Source organism: Hippopotamus amphibius, chromosome 5 (genome assembly GCF_030028045.1).
Source record: "Hippopotamus amphibius kiboko isolate mHipAmp2 chromosome 5, mHipAmp2.hap2, whole genome shotgun sequence".
NCBI classification, from domain to species: domain Eukaryota; kingdom Metazoa; phylum Chordata; class Mammalia; order Artiodactyla; family Hippopotamidae; genus Hippopotamus; species Hippopotamus amphibius.
Genome location: NC_080190.1, coordinates 124,588,249 through 124,609,577, shown reverse-complemented (window position 1 = coordinate 124,609,577; position 21,329 = coordinate 124,588,249). Strand labels below are relative to the sequence as shown.

General features: G+C 45.9%; 1 protein-coding gene across 4 annotated transcripts in view; it reads left to right on the top strand.

Moving 5' to 3' along the window:
* FAM110B (family with sequence similarity 110 member B) overlaps positions 1–21,329 on the top strand; it is a 134,589-nt gene that overhangs the window by 76,977 nt on the left and 36,283 nt on the right. For 2 of the 4 annotated variants that reach the window (XM_057737580.1, XM_057737582.1), the window contains one exon: positions 1,476–1,564. The exons of 1 other annotated variant lie outside the window; for it this stretch is intronic. The gene's annotated coding sequence lies outside the window, so the exon portion shown is untranslated. Of the gene's footprint in view, positions 1–1,475; positions 1,565–4,884; positions 5,001–21,329 lie in introns of those variants that run through there. One more of the 4 variants, XM_057737583.1, reaches the window with a different exon arrangement.

Genomic DNA, 21,329 nt, shown 5'->3' with positions numbered 1-21,329 from the left:
CTTTTGGAAGTGGTTGCATTGCCAGGAATTATCCTTTGCTATCGGATGCCTGTTAACTGCTTTATTTATTTAATTAGCTCTTTTATTTATTTCAGCCATTTATTTTGTACGTGCTCGTTAAAGACAAGCTTGTAAATTCTGGATTTGGAGTATAACACTTGCATTTGACCTTGCTATGATTAAGGCCTTCTGCTCTCCTTATACATTTGATGGAATTTAGACAGATTTTCAACCTTGCCAGATTTGGAGGGGAAGTCACTCTTAAGAGTCACACACTTGCGTTTGCTCTTGCCACCAGGAAAATGTCTACACGGAACCAGACCCTGCATTTCTGATACTTTGGGACCTGTGGTCCAGATTCTCTAGTGTCCTACCCTGTCAGGCTTGCACACTGACTTTTGCACAGCCTGGCAGAAGAGCCGTCTTTGCTTTTCCCTCTGTCCTGACTCCCCACCCCCCACCCCCACTGAGTTGGAAGTGTTCCCCTTCAGAGCCAAGGGTGGAGTCGGCAGCCCCCGACCCTGCTGGCCTCCCGTCTTTGGCTCTTCCTTCCCAGATGCCTTTTCTACCCACCTTTTAAGTAGATGTTCTCCAAGGCTCTACCCCTCATCAGCCTCCCTGATGTCATCTGCCACAGACTCAGCCACCCTCCTGTGTGCCTTGGGTCTGTGCGGGTGGGGAGCACCCTCCGGGCAGGGAGGCAGCTGGGGCCCCGAGCAGGGGCAGCATAGGAAGCTGGTGCTCAGATGTCCCCAGCTGCCATTCCAGTGGGACAGCCTGTGGCAGTATCTGTCATGTTTAGTGTCTCCTCTCTGGAATGGAAACTCTGAGTTCAGAGACTTGGTCTTAACCCCCAGAGCCTGGAGCAGAATTTGGTCCATAGGAAGTGCTCCGTCGGTCCTGGAGAATGAATGAATGAATGACTACTGGCCTGGCAGGCTGCAGTGCCGTGAAGGGGGCCCCGTGGCATCAGCAGCTCTGCCCCAGCCCCCTGGGTGCTCTGGGCCGAGCCCTTGCCCTGAGTGGCCCTCTGTGTCCTGGACTGAAACGGGGTTCTTCCCGCTGGGCTCTAAGGCCCCCTGAGACCCTGACACCCTGTCACCGCTGCGTCGACTAGGCCTCTGATGGGCAGAGCAGTGGTTCTGCAGATGGGATGACGCCCTGTCAACCTTTGTTTGTGTGACTTCCCACAACCTGGTGTTTATATTCTTCTATCTTTATACGTGCTGTCTGTGGTTAAGTGTCTCCTTCAAAAAATAGTCAAGGTGAGCAAAACACTTAGCTTCTAAATGAGAAGTGTATGTAAAAGCTAACACAGTTTGGTTTACCTCCGTGTTTGTTATCTGTTTTTTTTTTTTAATTTATTGACCAATTTTTAAAAGAATTATCATTTTCTGTTGTTGTCTATATATAATAGCTTGCCTTTTTTGTCAAATAAAAAAGCAATAGCAATCTTTTCTTTCCTCTATTTTTAGATATTTTGTGCAGCATAGAGCACTTTAAGAGAGGAAGGATTCCCTGTGACTTCTGCCTGCAATCCATAAAATAGTCAGTCCTCTTTCAAGTAAGTATATTGCTTTGCTGTCATCCATCCTGAGCAGAAGGTATTGATTCTCTCTGAAAACCTATGTCAGTATTACACTAAAATAAAGAGGCTGAGGTTTCAGATATTTTGCTATCTTGCAAAAAAAAAAAAAAAAAAAAAAGAGTCCTGCTTTTGAGGTCCTGCAGGACCAAAATAACTGTGATGATGATTTCCTTCCCCAGGGGTTTCTGTGTTGCTGTCTACATGTCTACTAGCAGTTCTAGGCTTTTAAGGGCTGTGTAATATTTACTAGTAATCTCCCTGGTATCTAGAAGTGCATGGACTTGAAGACAATATGAAACAAGTGAACAGTGAGAAGTGCCCTGTCTGTGCTTGGGGAGCGACGTGGCATTTCTGGCAGGCCTCATGCTGTGGGGCCAACAGCAAATGCCCGGGAGTTTGGAGCAGAGAGATGTTTGCCGGATGGCCTCACAAGGGAGGTCACGTCAGGAGGGCAGAACCTAGATGCCAGCCAGGGGACAGGCCGAGAGGGTGGGGCAGGTGTTGGAGGATGGCCAGCAGATGTGGGAATGTGTGTCCGCGAAGGACATTGCTGGGTGGCTTGTCGCACGTCCACACCACTCCCGGGTTCCTTCCTGATGGCCAGCCTGGAAACATCCTTTAGCCAGACCCCTCTTCCCATGAAGCAGCTAAGGAAGCGGATAAGCAGTGGTCAAGGTCCAGATGGTTCCTCCCCTTTGACAGAGGGGCTGAGAGCTCAGTGTCACCCAATGAGGAGGTTAGGAGTGTTTAGGAAATTGACAGATAGCCCTGCAGTTAACTCATGTCTGCGAGGACTTGACGAGTGGTAAAGAGCAGCCCTTGTGAGGTCACTAAGTCTTAACCTCGGCGCCCGTGTTCCCGAGTGACCGCATGCTGTGGTTTGATGGACAGCCTTTCTCGAGCCTCTTTTCCAGCATCCGTGCATAACGTACCATTACCTGGATAGCACGCTATGCATTTTACAGTTGTTAATGACTGCAGCATGCAGAACTTTGTTGGGTAGATGATACTGGTCTCCAGGAATCTTAGCATCTAACTTAGTCTGACGAGTAAGAATCAGCCTCTGCCAGGTGGAATTCTGCAGCCTGTGGAAAGAGGATTAAAGCAAAAGCCAACAACACATATCAGTGAGACACCCTGAAATCCATCAGTCTTATCACCATGTTCCCTTATCACAGATGTAAGAAGTTCTGATATGAAAGCCTGGGCTCCTTTTGGCTGCAAAGAACTCAGCATCTCCCATCCCCAGCCCCCAGGTCGTAATTTACTGAGGATTGCCCCTAACAGGGCCTGTCTTCCCCACTCTGCTTGTTCTAGGAGGCTACCCATCTCGATTTGCCCACAAGTGAGAGGTTTTTTGGAGCATGGGACTCTCACGTGCTCAGAGCAGGACAGGTCCCCAGCAATCAGGGGCCCCTTGGTCCCTCTCATGACTCCCTGCAGCCCTCCTCCCACCCAGCTGGCTCCTGAGAGCAGGTGAATTGCCTGCCCTAGTGGCCAGGAAAGAACTGTGGCGTGAGTAGACACGGGTGTAACCTCAGCTCCCCTGCGTACTAGCCCTGCCAGTGGACTTCACCTCTAAGCCTCAGTTTCCCACGTGCCAAGTACAGATACGAACATGCTCGTAGCGATTGGGGGGAAGGTCACGTGACACAGCCATGGGAAGTGCCTGGGGGAGCGTGGGCCTGGAGAAGTGGGGGCCCCTCCTTCTTCCCTCCCGGACGAGCTACCTGGAGAAAATAGTGAGTTACCTTCACAGGCATAATGGTCTTGAGCTTTGTCGATGCTATTATTTGGCCAGGTCCTGCATCAGGAAGATTAGAAAGGATTCAGCCCTGTCACTCATTAACACAGTGTCACCCAGGCTGTAGACTCTAAATCTGGGCCTGTGTATCTAATTCTCAAATAATGCCAGGTCATTGTGTGCCGGTTATTTTAAATTGTTTTTATATCAGTTTCCCCTAAAGAAGATAGAAACAAACAAAAAGGTGCTCTAAAGATTGTTGTGAAAAGCACAGTTTTTGTCTCGTTATCCAAATGTCTTCAGTTGTTTTAGGCTATTTTCACATTTAAAGTTCATTAAAACTTTGTTCATTCCTGAGTTTGTAAATGACAGATAAGTCACCTTATGAGGAATACGTAATATTATTGTCATTAACATTTTTCGCCAATATGTGTATTTAAGATTATTATGTTTTTATACAAGATGGGTCTTTTTTTTAAAGTGATCCCTTCTTTAAGGAAACTAAAAAAGAAAATGCAGGCATAAAATGACCTTGTAATGTTCTTTGGGTCAAATTTTTGAGTCTTTTCAACCTAGAACCTCAGTCCTCCTGTGTAATGTACATGTAGGTCACCTTTCCCGGGACACACAACCACCAACCTCTGTGTTACTTGTGTGACTGCAGCTTCAGGAAGTAAGTTGCAATGTTCCCCTTGGTTTTAGTTGCACCTTATCTTAATCAAACTTAAGTAATTGATAAAGTCAGTTTCTTCTGGAAAGTTGCCTTTTTCAAAACCTCTCTGGGATGGAGTTTTGTTCTTTTATAGTGTGAGAGCTGGAGACTTGAGCTTGCTGGGAGCAGAAACAACTTTGCACATTTGTGTGTTAAATGGTCCTGACTGAGTGTACCTGCTAGCTTTCCACAGACCGCTTCTCTCCATCTCAGTGTTTCCTCACACTGGTCCTCCGCAGCAAGGGATCTGTTTCTCATCCATGACTCATCTACCTTTCATGCCAGCATCTCTGACTTCTGCCTTTTCCCACATCAGCTCTTTGCCAAGCGAGTGACTCAGAGCTCAGGTTCCACCAGAACCGTCGGGTGGCTCCTCGAAGCCGGCTCGGCTGACCTTGAGCAGGTCTCCTGGGACTGGGGAGAGCCAGCCGCCGAGACCTCCCGCGCTGTCTGACAGAGCCAGGCTCCTGACCGGGCTCGCTGCCTTCTAAAAAAGAAGAGGGAGAGGAGAGGGCATCCTCGGGAAAAAGCAGCTGGGATTTCAGTTGTTTTATACCCCTTGTTCACAAAAATTGTGTAGGCTTCTGGAAGGATAGATATAGGGATATTCCCCTCTCTAAAATAAATACTCCTGTACACAGATTCTATTTGTGAGAATATAACACAATTTATTTTGAAGTTCAAGAGGCCACTGTTGACTGTAATTTAAATGGTTAAGTTACCAGTTATTTGGTGCATTTAAAATGCTGTTATTTTGAATCAAGTGAAAGATAAATTCTTTAGGTTGCTGTGTGTACGTGGTCTGTTGTTTAATTATTAATGGCTGTTACACTTTGTCAGTTCATTGGCAGTGGAGGCATTGCTTTTCTACAAAGACCAGCTGAAAAGTTAAGGCCATCATCTGTGGAAGGTCTGCTCTGGGAGCCCGGTGCTGGAGGCGCGCACCTACAGAGAAGGTATAGAGTCTTCATGGTGTTGACAAGCGTACAAGACTCAAAAGAGGTTAACCTCATACAAAGGGCAACCACGTGACCAGACACATACTAGGTGTAAAACCCAAGTCCACCTGTTCTATCAGACTCTAGACCTTTCTTTACAATGATGGGGTCGTAAATGGAACAGGGAAGTTGGTGGAGGGAAATTGGGCCGTGGGAAAGTTAGAAGGGAACATGGCTGTCTGGTGGAATATTAGAATGTTTCCCTAGAAACCAGGGAAAGTCTTCAATGAATAACAATAAGGGAAGAGACCAAAATGTCAAGTGATAACGACACCGAAAGAGAACACACACATTAGAGAGAGAGGACACCTATGGAGATTAGACCTTCGAGTTTATTCTCCAACCTACTAAGTGTCTGCTGCATCACTGCAGGCTGAGAAAGTGTTCATGCGTTGTGAATACTCAGCGAAGTTCAGAAACATGCAGTGCTCCTCGGGACCGCGTGATTCATGAGCACCAGAGTGTCCTCTCCACGCTGGTCCACGCACGATAGCCCAGTGCTGTGGTCTCTGTGTGTGTGTCCTGCCCCCAAGTTCATATGTTGAACTCCTGGTGGCCGATGTGATGGTACTAGGAGGTGGGGCCTCTGTACGTGCTGAAGTCTTGAGGGTGGTACCCTCATGAATGGGATTAGCGCCCTTTACAGAAGAAGCTCCAGGGACACGCTCTGCCCCTTCCGCCACAGGAGGACATGGTGGAGAGTCTGCAGCCCAGAGGGAAGCCCACACCAGAACAGGACTGTGCTGGCACCGTGATCTTAGATGTCCAGCCTCCAGAGCTGTGGGAAATAAACGTCTGTTGTTTGTAAGCCACGCAGTCTGTGGCGTTTGGTTATAGCAGCCTGAACATAACTAAGATACTTAGGATACAAGTATGTTAAATATTCAGTTCTGTTATTTTGTCACGTACCTGTGATCATAGATATAACAGGGACCTGAGAGTCCTCTTAATCTGGGTTTCTTTTTTGGGAAATTCCTCCTGTTTAGCAGAGGAGGAAAAGCTGCTTTCTCAGCATCTGGTCTTTAGGTGGCGTTTGGACATACTTACTCTCGTAGCTTCACAGAGCACTGGTCCACCCCTGGCCAGAAATATTGATCTCTTGCCTTTACTTGAGTCTCGTGGGTCTGATTCTCTGTAGGACACACTTAAAGCAGCTCAACACCATCCTTGTTCAGAGAGAGGCAGATTTGACCAGAACAGTCAGTGGAAGGATGCCCCATGTCGTGACTCCTGGTTCTTTACCCCACGTGCCCGTATAGGCATCAAGCGCTGTGGACCCTCCGTGTGCCCCGCACATTGGCATTGTCATCTCTTTGTTACCAGACAGCTCCATTCCTGACTTTGCCATGTGCTAGTCAGCCTGCCGTAGTCTTTGCCCTGAAACCAGTCCACTTGGTAAGCAGAAATTATTTTGCAAGCACTATTTTCATCTTGTTACTTCCTTGCTCTAAAATCCTATTTCCTCCCAGTTACCTATAGATCACATTTAAATTCCAGAGCCCAGCAGTTAAAACCACCTCTCAGCTGGTTAGGACTCTGCACTTCCACTACAGGGGGCACGGGTTCAATCCCTGGTAGGGGAACTAAGATCCCGCATGTCGTGTGGCTTAGCCTGAAAAAACAAACAAACAAAAAAATCAAAAAACCCCACAAATATCCATTTCTCTCCCCCTGCTCCTCACACACCTGGCTCATGAGAGTTTATGAGCTGTCCCTTGCCTGGAATTCCTTATCAATCCTGTCTCCAAAGTCTGGGAGTTCCGTTGAGACCCATTTCAAAAGTTACTTTTTCCTTAAAAAAAAAAAAAAGTCTTTTGAGCAAAATCCAAGAAGTTTTACCATTCATTCATTCATTCATTCACATTTCTTCACAATTCACTATATGTCAAGTACATTTATAAGGAGTCTTGAAGTTAGTTTTTGCTTTAAGGATTTATATGAGTCTCAAGTTATGTGATAAGTTGATGTAAAATTTTCCCCTTAATGCAAAGACTGCTCAGGCTGTAAGCTGTTTGAGAGGATGGGTAAACAAGCAGCGCCACACACGCCACCCCGGGCGTCTACATGGTGCCCCAGGAGAACGTGGGCTGGTGTTGAAACCCGAGAATAGACTGCAGAGCGTTTTGCGGCTTTACCAAAGTTCTGTTGAACTGATTAACTTCCTGGAGAGGGATGAAGCTATTTACCAGCCCGGGAAGCCCTCCACAAAAATAACAATTTTATTCAGCAACACAGATTGGAAAGCTATTGTCAGTTCTTAAATGTCCATAATAGAGTGACATCTAAATAGACACGTAGAAACACAGTCAAGAGGAAAATAACAGCATCTCCTCCGGAAGGTAAAACAGATCCACTGACAGCAAGCAGCTCAAGTAGAAACTCGATCAAAATCCCACTCCGTTGTGGGGCCCTGTTCAGATTTCCTCTCCTGGGTGGAGACTCTTCTTATCCCTAAATCTGCATTTATTCAGAATTTACATTCCGTGTACTCATGGTACCTTCGGGCTGTGAATGCAGGCAGGTCCTCTTCTCATTCTCTGAGGACATACAGGGCGCTTATTCATCTGGTTTGTGTAACGGGAAGTTGCTTCTGCCTGTTTCTATCAGATTATAAGTGATGTGAGGGTAGGAATTAACGTTTTAACTCTGTGTCTTTAGAAGCCAGCACAGAATCTAGCATGATAGAGCCTGAGGACGCTTTGTGGGCTGTAACAGGATGGGAGACGTTCTGTACGTGTAAAGGACAGTCGTGGGTTTCTCATCTGCTGTTGTACAAATGTGGCAGCAGCATCTGCGGATACAGGACATAGCCATGTGGGGGTGAACAGGGTCAGCGGCCCAGGACCTGTCTCCTTATGGAATGTGCTGCATTCTGCTTTTGTGGAGCTGTTTGTCCCTCGCTGCATTTCTTGAGCACCGCCAGTTTGCACACGTGGCATTGGTGTCCATCAGCTGTGCACCAGGCTTACTTCACAGCTGGACATTCAGCCTGTCTGAGGTGGCCTCCAGGAATTTGAGGCCCAAGTCAGTTGCTTCATACGGAGCCTTGGAGAGCACCTCTCTCTTACTCTCAACATCCTTTGGTCACTAAGCATTCGAATAAGAGATGTTCAGTACAATTAAGAAAAACTATATAAACCCATGACTTTAAGTCTCCCATGAAGAAATAGGAACTTAAGAAGACATTTTATGCCAGCTCTGCAGCATTTTAGGGTTTCTCATTGTACTTTATTAATGACACGACATTATGTCTGTTTGCAGTGTATCATATTCATCTTAAATACGACTGTGTTTCAAAGCACTTTTTGATAATTAGGCATTTGCATGCATTCGATCTCTTATTTTGAAGACTATTTAAACCCGGTTTTGAAGTGCTGTGTGAAGTGTTCTTAAATTTTAAACTAATAAGTAGCCACTTTATTGGCACTTAGCCTTGTACATAAGCAGGATGGCCGTGTGCTTCCGAGGATATGCCATAGAGTGCTGCTTCTGTTTTCAGCTTGCGTATTATTGCCATGATGTGTGTGAAATACTTGACAAACCACCTCCTTTAGTTTCCAGTCTCCTCCCAGGTCAGTACCGGAGGGTGATGCTCTAGAGTGCCTCTCGGGGCTGGTGCGTTCCCAGTGAAGACAATGGTGTGTTAGTGGACGGAGAGATCCGAGTGTCAAGATGCCCATGATGTGGCCCAAGTAGGAGACTGTGGCTGGGGCTTTGCTTGGCATGTACTGGGCACTTCCCAGGGGACCAGGCGTGGTGCGAAGTCCTTATGTGCAGCCCCTCCTGGGGTTTTCACAGCGGGTAGTTGTTGAACAAAGCAGGTCATCAGGATGAGATTCGAGCCCTTGTTTATCCGGCTGCAGGTCCATCCTTGCCCATTTGCAGAAGTGCGTCGAGCACACGATGGTTTGGTGTGCTCGGTGTTTCTCAGACTCTGGAGGTAAATGTTTTTTTCCTATTTAGAAACCATATGCTTTCAGCGGATTAGATTTACCAAAGGTTCCTCTGAGCCACGGGATCCCCTTCGAGCGGGTGGATCGTATGGTGGCCCCAAAGAGACAGTGTGGTCTGTCGCCTCCGTCATCTGGGGGCTGTGCTGGGTCTCCTCGCCACCACCGGGGACTCAGGTCACGGCTTCGCTCCCACCCCTCTGACTTGAGGCTGCTGATCATCAGTAGCAATTTGCTTTTGCAATCTAGACTTACACATTTTACAGAGTGCTTTCACTTCACCAGCCTTGGGGGTGGGGGAGCTGTTATCTCAGCTTTGCAGACGAGGCAGCAGACGCCTGGGAGACAGTGATTTTTCAAAGTTGCGTGGCTTGCACAAGAAGAGCAAGGAGACAAGCCCTTCTGTCTCCTGCTATGTCCCGGCTCCAAAAACGAGACCTCTGCTGGACCAGCACCTCGTGGGCCCACCCGTAGAATGAATGACTTCACCTTCATCGGTGATTTTCAAACTCTGCCCCCTCAACTACTAGGGACTTCATGGCTGAAGTACATTGAGATTTGGGGCTTTGCTCCAGCCCAGACCCTCTGCTTCTGCCTATTTTATACATCGAGATGTCCCAATGATCTCGACTTGAGGAGAAACTTCTGCAACTGAATCATGCTTCGAAGACAGCTGAACCCCAAGGTTCTTATTACATCCTAAGCTCTGGCCTCTAAGAGCCAATGTCAATTTTTTTTAAAAATCAGTGAAGTTAATATAAACAAGTAGGTTGTCAATGAGAAAATATTATCTGGCTTACAAAATTTGTTTGCAACTTTCCAAAAATGTATCTGTTGGATGAGGCCAAGAGATTTCCCTCGAAGGAGAACTCCTCCTGCCCAGCTCAGTGTGAGACACCTCATTCAAACCCTAGTCCCTCCTTCCCTGGAGTTTTGCCGCCCTCCTTGCCCCTTCAGATGCACTCTGCACACTCCAAAGAGCAGCAGCCAGATTTAAAACATCAGGTTGCTCCCTGCTCTCCACCACTCACTGGCTCCCATCACTTTCAAGGTCAAGTTCAGGTCCTTTCACTTGGATACAAGATTCCCTGAGATGATCTGTCCACCTCTCCTGCTCTCTCCTCCTCCCTCACAGGGTTTCCCCCTAGGATGGTGAAGGGACCCACGGGCCCCGTGAACACCAGGCTCTCTCTGCCCTTGGCCTTGGGCTTGCGCTACCCCCAGCTCCTGGCACTCAGCCTCAGAAGCCCACTTGGGTATCCTTTCTTCCGAGATGGTGTCATTTCTTCCTTGAGCCTGTGAGTTAGCCCTGCCCGCCCCTCACTGGTGGTTTCATAGGCCCTCGTGTGCCTTCATCTCTGCACTGAAACAGACCCTTTCCATTCAGGTGGTGTCTCTTCTCTCTGGTCTGTGATCTCAACAACAGCAGAGTTCAGTCATTTTTCTATCCCTCGAGGTCAAAATAGCACCTGGCTCCTAGGAGCAGCCCAGTAACTGTTTGCCAGAATGAAATTCAATGAAGAAGTAAATTGTATTATGGTATCTGTTTTAAGCATTGCACAGAATATAAAACTTGCTTAACACCTGGTATAGTTTGCTAGGATTACAAATAATTTTATAATTAGTTGTGAAGGATAATCACAACCTTCCGTTTTTCCATTAAAACTCAGTTTCCTACCTGCCTACCTGCGTTCAGTGAGTCTGTATGAAACACTGAATTTCCTCCCATCTCCAGTCACCCCATAGCTGTCTTCATTATTTTACTGACTTGCTGAATTCTCAGAGCCTTCAGGGCCCAAATGATGTTTTCAAGTCCTATATATCTAGTTTAGAACTCCTACAATAAAATGACATTTCCAGACAGAATGCTCCATCCTTCACAGTTAAATGTTGAATTCAATGAAATATTCCTCTTTCTTTCTGTAATGCACTGTGTTCTCTTCATTCTTGGAAGAGATTTGAGGAGAGGGATTGTATATACTTCTCTTTATGGGATACTATGAACATGAATACTTGGTTTAATAAACCAATTTCTGTTTCTCCCGTTTCCCAAACTTTGGGAAGGTTTACGATTCTCTATTGATTGCATACCCTAGGATTTGTGTGGAAGTTTCGAGAGCACTGAACACCAGTGCAGAGTTAGGTCCTCGTCCTTGGTGCGACCCCATCTTTGGAGTGAGGGGGGAGGTGTAAGAGGGGAAGTGATATCTTGTCCAAAAACCATTAAGGACAGACTTTTCGGCCTTCACGCTAGCTTTCCGAGCAGAGGGCTCACAAGGTGAAACCCATGCACATTCACTTGCTGCCTTGTAAATTTGATCCCTTGTAAATCTGCGACATTTTCCCCTGTTACAACAGTTTTATCTTCTTGTGAACATAAATACTATCTTTGACAAGAGCAGAGCCGGGTGCCATGAATATTCCTTTAGCAGTGGTGAAAACTCTGCAATAAAGCTTTGAGGTTTTAGGATGACGATCAAATGGTCCAACAAAGGGCAGGGACAAGCTGAAATAAAACCTTCACAGATGAGTGGTTTTATTCCATATCAACTCTGTGGTCTTGATGCTGCCCGTCTTAGGCTGCCTCTGCATCGCCCCGTGAAGCCGGAACTTCAGTGGGCAAGGATCATAAAGTAGTTCGTCACTTGAAGGTCATCGGCAAGCTAAGCTGTAATTTCTACAGTTCTGAGAATAGTAGAGATCTCTCTCAACCTTATCCTTTGCGTTGTGCATCTATTTAGTTGTTTAACACTTATATTTGACTACTGCCTCTCTCATCTGTGGTGCTCAAAACATGATGCCTTAGACTCACAGTAATTTACTTTTGTGATTTGATTTAATTGTGGGTGCCTTAGTTTTATGGTTTTTGCTTCCCCTTCCCACAAAAAAGGCATAATAGAATCTGAACTCAAAGCCATGACCTTCTACTACCCAAAGTACATTTATGGTCACTTTTTTTTTTATCAACACCCATGATTTCACTTTGCAGTTATTCTGTTTGGTGTGATGAATGGATTACGACCCAACTAAGGACCAAAATAATTCGAAAAGACACTCACTTGGGACAACACCGTAAACATCCTAACATTGTAATGATGTGACAGAGAATTTGAGAAATGAATGTCATATGGAGGCATTGATGATAAATTTTACTCCTAAGTTAAATTTATTCATTTTAAAAGTTCACATGGCCCTTATTTATTTTTAGATCAGATCATCTTTTAGAAAAAAAGCATGTCATAGAAGTAAAATACCATTGAAACTAACTTTTACTTTAAAAACATGTTTTTGTCATTATGGCATCTTTTAGAAAATTTTGTTCTTTGTTACATCTGAAGTATGATTCTGTCCTTCTCCCCAAATGTGTCACCTGTTAGCAAGATTCAGCAGAAGACCTCCAAATAACTAGCTTTATTCAAAATAAAGGCTAAAGCATGTGTGTACTCTTAAAGAATATCACTGTTTTCCTGTCCTCACTTATGAAGATTTCCCCACGTGGCCTCGCAGAGGACACTGCCTGACTTCAACACCAACAGCACTAACAACAGAAGCAGTAATGGTCAGAGGGGCTGACATTGGTTGGATGCTTGCTATGCCCTCTGCTCTCTTTTAAGCTTTTACCTGGATTTTCTGACTTGATTCTCACAAAATGGTCCAAATCCTTGTACCAGGAGGAAACCGAGGCACGCAGGTCCCATCCCCATGGGACTCCTTTCCGTTTGGGTCCACAACTGCAGATCTGGCCTGGCCCTTGTCCTGCTGGTAAATGCTGCCCTTTGGTGGACGACAGGTCTCTGTAGAGCAGAGGTTCCCCAAACTGCTGGCCACAAATCAGTCCTGGTCCTCGGCCTGTTAGGAACCGGGCCACACAGCAGGAGATGAGCAGCAGGTGAGCCAGTGAAGCTTCACCTGCCCTCCTCATCGCTCCCCATCGCTCGCATTACTGCCTGAACCACCCACCTCCCATCCGCGGAAAAATTGTCTTCCACAAAACCAGTCCCTGGTGCCAGAAAGGTTGGGGACTGCTGCTGCAGAGAGCCTGTAAGGCCCCTCTAGAAGTGAACTCTGTAAGACAGAAGAGAAGGGCATTCCACACTCACCTCTCCAGCCAGAATTGCTGGTGAAGCAAAGCAAATGGGAACATTTCCTTCCAACAGATCCCTGGTGGAGACGCCCTAGTTCAGGGATTGGTCAGTGTCAGGTGACAAGCATCACTGCACCTCTTTGCAGTTGGGGTATAAGCCTGCCCCATCCATGCTTTCTGCTAGCTCCTTCTCGTGACCACTTGGCCATTGGTCACGACTCAGTTGTCCAGCTGGTGCCCGTGAGTCCCTGCTAGACAGTGGCCACCCGTGCGCTCCGTCTACTTGAAGGCTGTTTGGAAGGTCCCGCATTTCATCCTGTCTCTCGGAGACTCAGCATCAGGACTCGCTAAGCAGGGTGCTGTAACTCACAGCAGGAAGCAGAGGGGAATCCGTGGGTGACTTTGTCACCCCCACCCCCCATCGGAGCACATGCCCCATGTCATCCACACACTGGAGAAGAGGAAAGATTGAAGCCCAGGTAAATTCTAGCATGAATGCCACCTGCACCTTCATAAAAATAAAAACCCTACCGAAAATCACCATGGACGGTGACCCTGAAAAGCCAAAATGCAGATCTCTCTTCTCCCCTGTGCTCGCTGGGTTTTAGGGAATGTGCAAAATGAATCTGTCCCCGGTGAAGCAGTCTGTTACCATGGAAACGCACTTACTAGTCTCTAAGCCCTTCTGGGTAGTTCTAGGAACGTTAACTCTCTACCAGTATTAAACAAAATGTACTTAATATCTGGCTTTTGCATAGTTATAATGATTGAAAAAAAAGCATTCATTTCAAATTACAAATAGCCTCTTCTTATCTGAGAGGGTTGCATTCGATGTTATTAATAAAGGTACTTCGCATAAGCAGAGTAACCCCTGCTAGGACACTCAGGTTCTCTTGCTGTTAACTGAGCCTTCCTTTTCCATGTCATTGCTTTGGGCTTGGCTTTAGACTCCTCTGGGGAACCTAATTTTATTTAATCATACTTTGCTGTTTTTGTACTCTTTATGTCTTTTAAAGCTCAACTTCCTTATGGAGACAGGCCCACCATCCCTACCCAGAAAGGATGAATAACTGTTCACTGTTTCCCCGGACAGTAGGTTCTGTGTGTAGCGTCTATATTGCTGATAATTTCTTAGTTTAAACTGGGAGTACCATCTAAAGGAATATACAGAAATATTCAAGGTTATATGGTAGTTAATTGTGATATACTTAAATATTTAAATGTAGGTTTTAACATGAGTACTTAATAAGTTAAAAAATTAAACACAAGTAATCTTCACTGTTTAAATATATTTTTGAAACTCAGAAAAGTATGTATTTTTTATGACATTTCTTAATGTGTTTTTTTTCTATCACATAGCATATGGTGTTACACGTAGGAGGGCCTAATGAAGGCTGTGTGTTTGACATGCTTATTTTCATTTTAAAAAACTCTGTGGATTTCTGTCAGCCCCTTCATTATCTTTCCTGCTACCTGATTTCGAGGCATTCAGAAATACCACTCTTTTGTTCAGTGTCCTAGTCACGTTTTGTTAATTTGTCTAGGCTTTCTGTCTCCACCGAGTGCTCTGGCATTGCTGTCTGGCTAAACTTTTCCTTGCCCCAATCTCTGTCCTCTGTCCCTTTTTTTCCTCTTGTATCTTAGATTCTAGGAAAATCTTTTGGAATTCAGGAAGTATAAGCGCTCTTCCCTGCTTCTGCGTAACACCCATCACATACACATTCACACACTGCAAACGCCCAAGTGGCGCTTCTTAAACTTCATCTGGCGCTTCCCGCAGAACTTTGAAAATAGTCATGAGTTCATTTTGGGGGGCTTGTAGTTCAGTCCCATAACATTATTATTCCCTTTAAAAGTAGGTAGACTCCTTCACAGAGGGCAACCTGCAGGTGTTATATGTTGATTCTGTTCTCAGTTGAGTACCTTTCACATATTGTATTTGTTTCCTAGGGCTGCCTTAACATGGCTCAAACAGCAGAAATGTATTGCCTCACAGTTTGGGAGGCTAGACGTCTAGGTCAGGTGCCAGGGTTCATTCCTTGTTCCATGCCTCCCACCTGGCTTCTATGGCCTGCTGCGGTTCTTGGTGTTCCTTGGCTTGTGGAAGCATCACCCTGCGCTCTGCCTTCATCCTCATGTGGTGCTTTCCCTGTGTGTGTGTCTGTGTCCAAATAGTCATATTGGATTAGGACCCCCCCCCATATCATCTCATGTTAACCAGTTATATCTGTAGCAGCCCTGTTTCCAAATGAGGTCGCATGCTGAGGTCCTGGAGTTGAGGACTTCAACACAGGAGTTTTAGAGGGACACAATCTCACCCATAATACCTATCATTACAATAAAATTTGTTTCATATCCTGAGTCTGTTCAGCGATTTTACAACAAGCAGATCTTGTGTTTGGATCACAGTACAAATCACAGTAGGTGTGGATGCCTTTGTAAGCTCAGTCCCTCGTGGCCATGCCGTGGCCAGCTCCTCGGAGCACTCTGCTTGTTCGTGACCTTGGAGAGTCCATTTATTCCCAATCGTACCAGCTTAACCTCGTCTAAAGAATAAATTAATTGTGTCTAAACGTGTGCCAGCGATTGTTACTCCCAAATGGCAATGAAATCTCTAAACATCTTCCTAACCTTTTCATCAAATGATAATTTCATTTTAATCCCATAATAGCCATGACCATAATGAGTATTTAGTCAGAATAAACCACAGGATATTATTAATTAGAGCTATATTGATTTCCAATCTAGGTAAACTGACTTCCTCCAAAATCTAATATTTTTCATGTTTCAGGAATTAATTTCTCAATGGTGTGCTACTGCACTATAATTTAATCACGGTGGATTTACAACATCAGCCAGCAACACAGCTAAGGTTCTCAATGGTGAATGGCGTCTGGCAGTTCACCATCATTTGTACCTCTTGGTACCCGTTTCCTCAATCCTGCAGGTCTGTGCCCACCAGCCAGGAGGCAGTAGTAACTGTCTGAGTTCGTGCGTGCCTTGTTTATTCCGCAAGGGAGACACTAAAGCCGAAGGCTGGAGCTATAGCATTTGCCAACTTGTGTTTATTCTGTTTAAATGGTGCTCAGGGCCTGTATCTAAAACTTGAAAGGAAAGGAAATCTTCTGTATCAGTGATGCTTGTAGTTATTTTCTAGACTGACACACCTCACTCTTCCTTTCTTTCAACAGTGCTGACTTATTCACCGACACTTTTCAGGACTGTGTTTACATTAAAGGAGAGTGAGGATGTTAACAGAAGCAGATGGCAGATACCTTAGCCACTGCTTCAGTGGAGCTCAGAGGGAGTCACCCTGCCTCAGTGACAGAAAGAGGACAGAACTCAGAAAAGATGACACAGAACAGCAAAAGGATATTCCCACAAATCAGTTCACCTCTGTTTCAGGGAGAAAACTTAGGGAATGGTCTATCTACAGTGTACTGATTTCTTTTTTTTTTAATTAATTAATTTATGTATTGGCTGTGTTGGGTCTTTGTTGCTGTGCACAGACTTTCTCTAGTTGCAGAGAGCAGGGCTACTCTTCGTTGTGGTGTGTGGGCTCCTCATTGCGGTGGCTTCTCTTGTTGCAGAGCACGAGCTCTAGGCGCATGGGCTTCAGTAGTTGCAGCACAAGGGCTCAGTAGTTGTGGCTCGCAGGCTCTAGAGCACAGGCTCAGTAGTTGTGACACATGGGCTTAGTTGCTCCGAGGCATGTGGGATCTTCCTGGCCCGGGGATCCAACCCGTGTCCCCTGCATTGGCAGGCAGATTCTTAACCACTGCACCACCAGAGAAGTCCCCCCAATTTCTTATTGTGTCATTTGATTGCAATGCTAGAGGTTTCCCATTGTTTACATAATTTGATCTTCAGTAAAATTATATATTCCTCATGTCTGGCTTCTGCTTCAGGTTATATCTAAAGTAACTAATTAACAATATTTTTTTAAATGTAGCCAACTACTTTATACCAGAATACGTGATTCCGGTTATGGAAAGGGATTTGTTTGGGCAAAGATGACTGTAAAGCTGGTTACCTTTGTTGCATAAACGATTTGATTTCCACCAAGGTCCTGGCAGTGCACGTCCTTCACTACTCCCCTGCTCTGCTTCCACCTCTGCCTCCGTTCTCCCTTCCTGCTGCTACCCCCAGTGCAGGGTCTGCTTTTGCCTGTTCTCATTTCACGTGTGTTTTCAAGGGGGGCACCTCAATTTCCCCAAGTCCCCACCTCGCCCTCCTTCCCGGGGCGACTGCACGTCTTACATCCAGAGTGTCCAGCACCTTCCCACATACGTTGGCCCTCAGGCGTTGGTCATTCCGTGAACCAAGACGGACCCTGATCACTCAGGCTAGAAACCACAAAATCAATTAAAGAGGTTCAAGAAGAGAGTAACATGATCAGATTTGTACTTTAGAAAAGTCCGTCATCCTGGGAGAAAACATTATTGTCCTATTACTGGCATGTTTGAGGCAGTGGATTTCTAGACTAGCAGTCCTGTACAGGAAGAGAAGTCTTTCTTGTCTTTGCCTCTCCTGGGAGAGGATGGGTAACCATCCACGTTGCAGCCGAGAGCCGTAACTGGCAGTAGAACGGTGCTCTGGGATGAGCGGGGAGGGGATGGTTTCAAAGACTTTGGCCATTTTCATAAAATCGCTTCGGGCTGCATGTTACCTAAGGTTGGAGAACAAGTTCTGGAGCCAGATACACCTGGGTTTCATCATAGCTGTGCTGCCTGATGGGTAGTTATTTTTCAGAATGTTTCATTTTTCCTAGATTCAGATGTCTTTTTCAACTCTGAATGTTGATGCAAACCTTGGGAACCTGATGGTTGCCCCAGCTTAAACAAATAGGAGGTACTCTGTTGTAGCCTGTGGAGTTGGAAGAAAACTGTCTGGTGCATTTGAATTCTGCCCTGTCATTTCTCTTTACTTTACTTGGTTCCTGTCCGCATCAGTTTCCGTTATATGTTTTAGCTGAATAAAACCAGTTGCTTAAAGCCACAGTCCAAATTTCAGTTAGTGCAGTATATTAGCTGTAGTCGCACGAAGTACAAACTTCACAGCTAGCTCTTCGGCCCTTAAATCACTGAGTAAACAGCAGATGGGCATCTTGACCAATGACCGGTCACATTGCTTCATTCAGAATCTGCCAGTGATGGGTCACTGCATGTGTATTAGTCAGGTCACCCACAGACAGGGAAGCATGGAGTTGTGTTTCCTCCTTGTCTCGAGGTGATAACTTGTGGCATTTTATAAACATGGATACTTAAAAAGGGAAATGGTCTACCAAGATGGAAATGCAGCACAGCAGTGGAAGTGATGATGCTGGAAGTGAGGTTCCCATCAGACGCCTATAGAAGACGTGATGACTACGGGGAGGTCGACACCACCGTCATCCCAGAGGCTCAAGATGCAGACAGAAGCCGGGTGAATTCTCTTCATGAGGAAAGTGATTGTGACAACAAGAAGGAAGACGTCCCAGAGGAAATGACGCTGTCAAAAACTTCACTTTAGAGGGATTCTCAGAGATATTCTGGCTTTGAAAGCACAAAGGACTAAATGTTGGAAGCTGATCCAAACTTAGGAGAGTGACAGTTCTCAGAAGCATAGAAAAGATGCTCGCTCATTCATATGCTGTGGGATGAAATGAGGAAGGCAAACATACAACATTCAAACTGCTCTTGATAAGCTCTTACAAAGAAATGACAAATTCTCAATGTGTTTATGTTGCCAGTTCGAATGTGTTAAGTCACGGTGTTCCTTCCCCTTTACATTTATAACCAACAATAAAAGAGTCTTAAAGTTTTGACAAAAAAATTGTTAAGGGCCCAGAACCATTATTTTTGCTATTGATTGTCGAGTACATATTGCCGGATTTCACATACTTGGTTCTTTTGACAGTCCTAACCTTGCAAAGTGAGGGACCATCTGCAGTGAAAAATAGTCCAATGAATCCTGGTGCCATTTGGATTGTCTGTTCCTGAAAAATTTGTTCACACATACATTTTAATATCGTCAGCATTTGCAAGTGTTTCCCTAGCCTTTTAAAGGCAAGTCATATCGGCATAGAAGCCTTAGTGACTATAGAACGTCTCTGACTTTCTATTATTTGTTACTTTTAATTTTCAGAGTCCAGAAATTAACATTCAGAGAGTTGTATTTTCATGGTGCTTTTAGTGAAATATTTTTGTCCTATAAAAGTTCTTGTTTGTTTGTTTTCACTGTAAAAGGCTCCACTGGTGTGCCCCATAGGCAGACCGCCAAGTCTCTGGGTTGCACATAGCGAGTTGTACTGACGGTCCCAGAATGCTCACGAGATTTACTGTTCATATCTGCTGTCTCTTGGGGTGGGGAGGGGTGGCGGGAGGTGAGAGACGCAGTCTTGTTTGCTCGTTAAATCAACAAGCTGTGGGGCCTCATTGTGTGTTGCATGGTATGCAGGCAAGCTATTTGGACTTTAAAACGTCTAAAATAATTAAAACTGTCTTCTATCAGTCAACCTAGTAAAAAAAATACCTATAATTTAAAGCCTCCAAATTGTTTGCTTTTGAAAGATGTTAGTATAATGAATAATAATAAGAGCCTCTGGGTTGTTTGAATGTGTCAGATCCTGTGCCGTGGTCTGTGGAAGAGAAAGGGGCCTTGAGTACCGTTTTGGAGGCGGTCCCCTGTGCCACTAGCACGCCCACGACGCTGTGCTGGGCCCCGAGGGGCCTCACGCGGACAGCGTGCTGGGTCACATGCAGTCCTGAAAAGCCTTGGGTGGGGAAGGTTTGTGCTTGTAAAGATTGGTTTCATTGTGTTCAGGGAACAAAGCTGACAAACACTGCCCAGAGTAAATCTGACGGTGGGGAGAGTGACTTCTGTGCTGCCTTTTCCAACCTCTTGCTAAAGTAGCCTCCTTGGCGGTCGTGTGGCCAAGGAGCTGGTTGATTTTGTTCTTTTACGATCTGCCCTTCTCATATACCCGAATTTTCATGTAGTTTTTCATGCGATTTATTTTATCATATGCATCTGCTTTATAAAGAAAAAAATAAAACTTTTTACCCCCAAACATTTTTGCCTGAACCTGCCGTGAGGATTCCCATGAGGAGAAGCAAGAAGCTGCCAATGACGGTAAGGAAAGGGGTCAGAAACGGTGACGTGGGAGATCCTCCGCGAGTCCTCAGCTTGTGGACGTTTATTATTATTTTTTTTTACTAATATCCGTAAACAAGGGCAATTTCGGGAATAGGGAAACGGAGACTATTCGAACCTGACCCAGCGCTGACGCGGGGAGACCTTCGGTGCAGGACCCCAGAAGGCAGCGCTGACGCCAGCTCCGGGCAGGCCTTAACTTCAGGCTTGATCTGAAAAACTCCAGGAAGCCTCCCCTCTGGCCCGAGTCCCGTGTGAGGCTTTCTGGCACATTCAGGAAGATGGGCGACTTGACACAGGCTGCTGGTCCTGTCGGCCTCCTGGCCTGCAGTGTAACACCCGCCCCCGCCCCCGCCCCGCTGGGGACCCCTGGACCCCCGGAGCCCAGCTGCCCAGGAGGCCTCCAGCTCCATCCCCGGCCCTGCCTCACCTGCCTGCGTCAGTGGTGAATCTGCACTCTCCCTGGTTTGGCTTTCGGTGGGTCATGACGTGACTGAGACCTGCTCCTTCTGCTAGGGGCATCTGCCCCTTTTCCCGCTTTGTCACTCTCTGAACTTCAGTGAAAATGCTGAGGAATCCTTCCCCACCCTTCCCGGAAGCTTCATCACCTCTTCCTCCAGGTCCATCCGGAAGTAAATTATCCTTCCCTCCCTGATACCGCCTGTTAATCAGGTGCCTCTTATGCGCCCAGGCACCTGACATGCAGAATAGTCACCCAGTGACCCTGTCTAACCCTGTTAGGGACGCTACAAGAGGTGGACAACTGCTCGCTCAGGATGTCACCAGTGAAGAGGGGCGTGTGGATTGCAACACTGTCCTCGTTTATAGCGCAGCACACACCGCAGGCTTGAGGTCTGCCTGCTTCATTTTTATCTTCCCCACTAGACTGTAAAGTCCTAGGTCGCATCTGTTTTTCATCACTTCCGCCTCCACCCTAAACATCTAGCCCCGTGATTGGCCCAAAGCCCTCGTTTCTATAAATAAAGTTTATAGATGAGGGATTGAATGGAAGCTTGAATCAGTTCACAAGGAGCCACACAGTCAGAATAGAATCAGCAAGAAAGACTAAAATCCAATTTAACAAAATTAACATTATTTGTGCAGGAATAATTTGTGCAG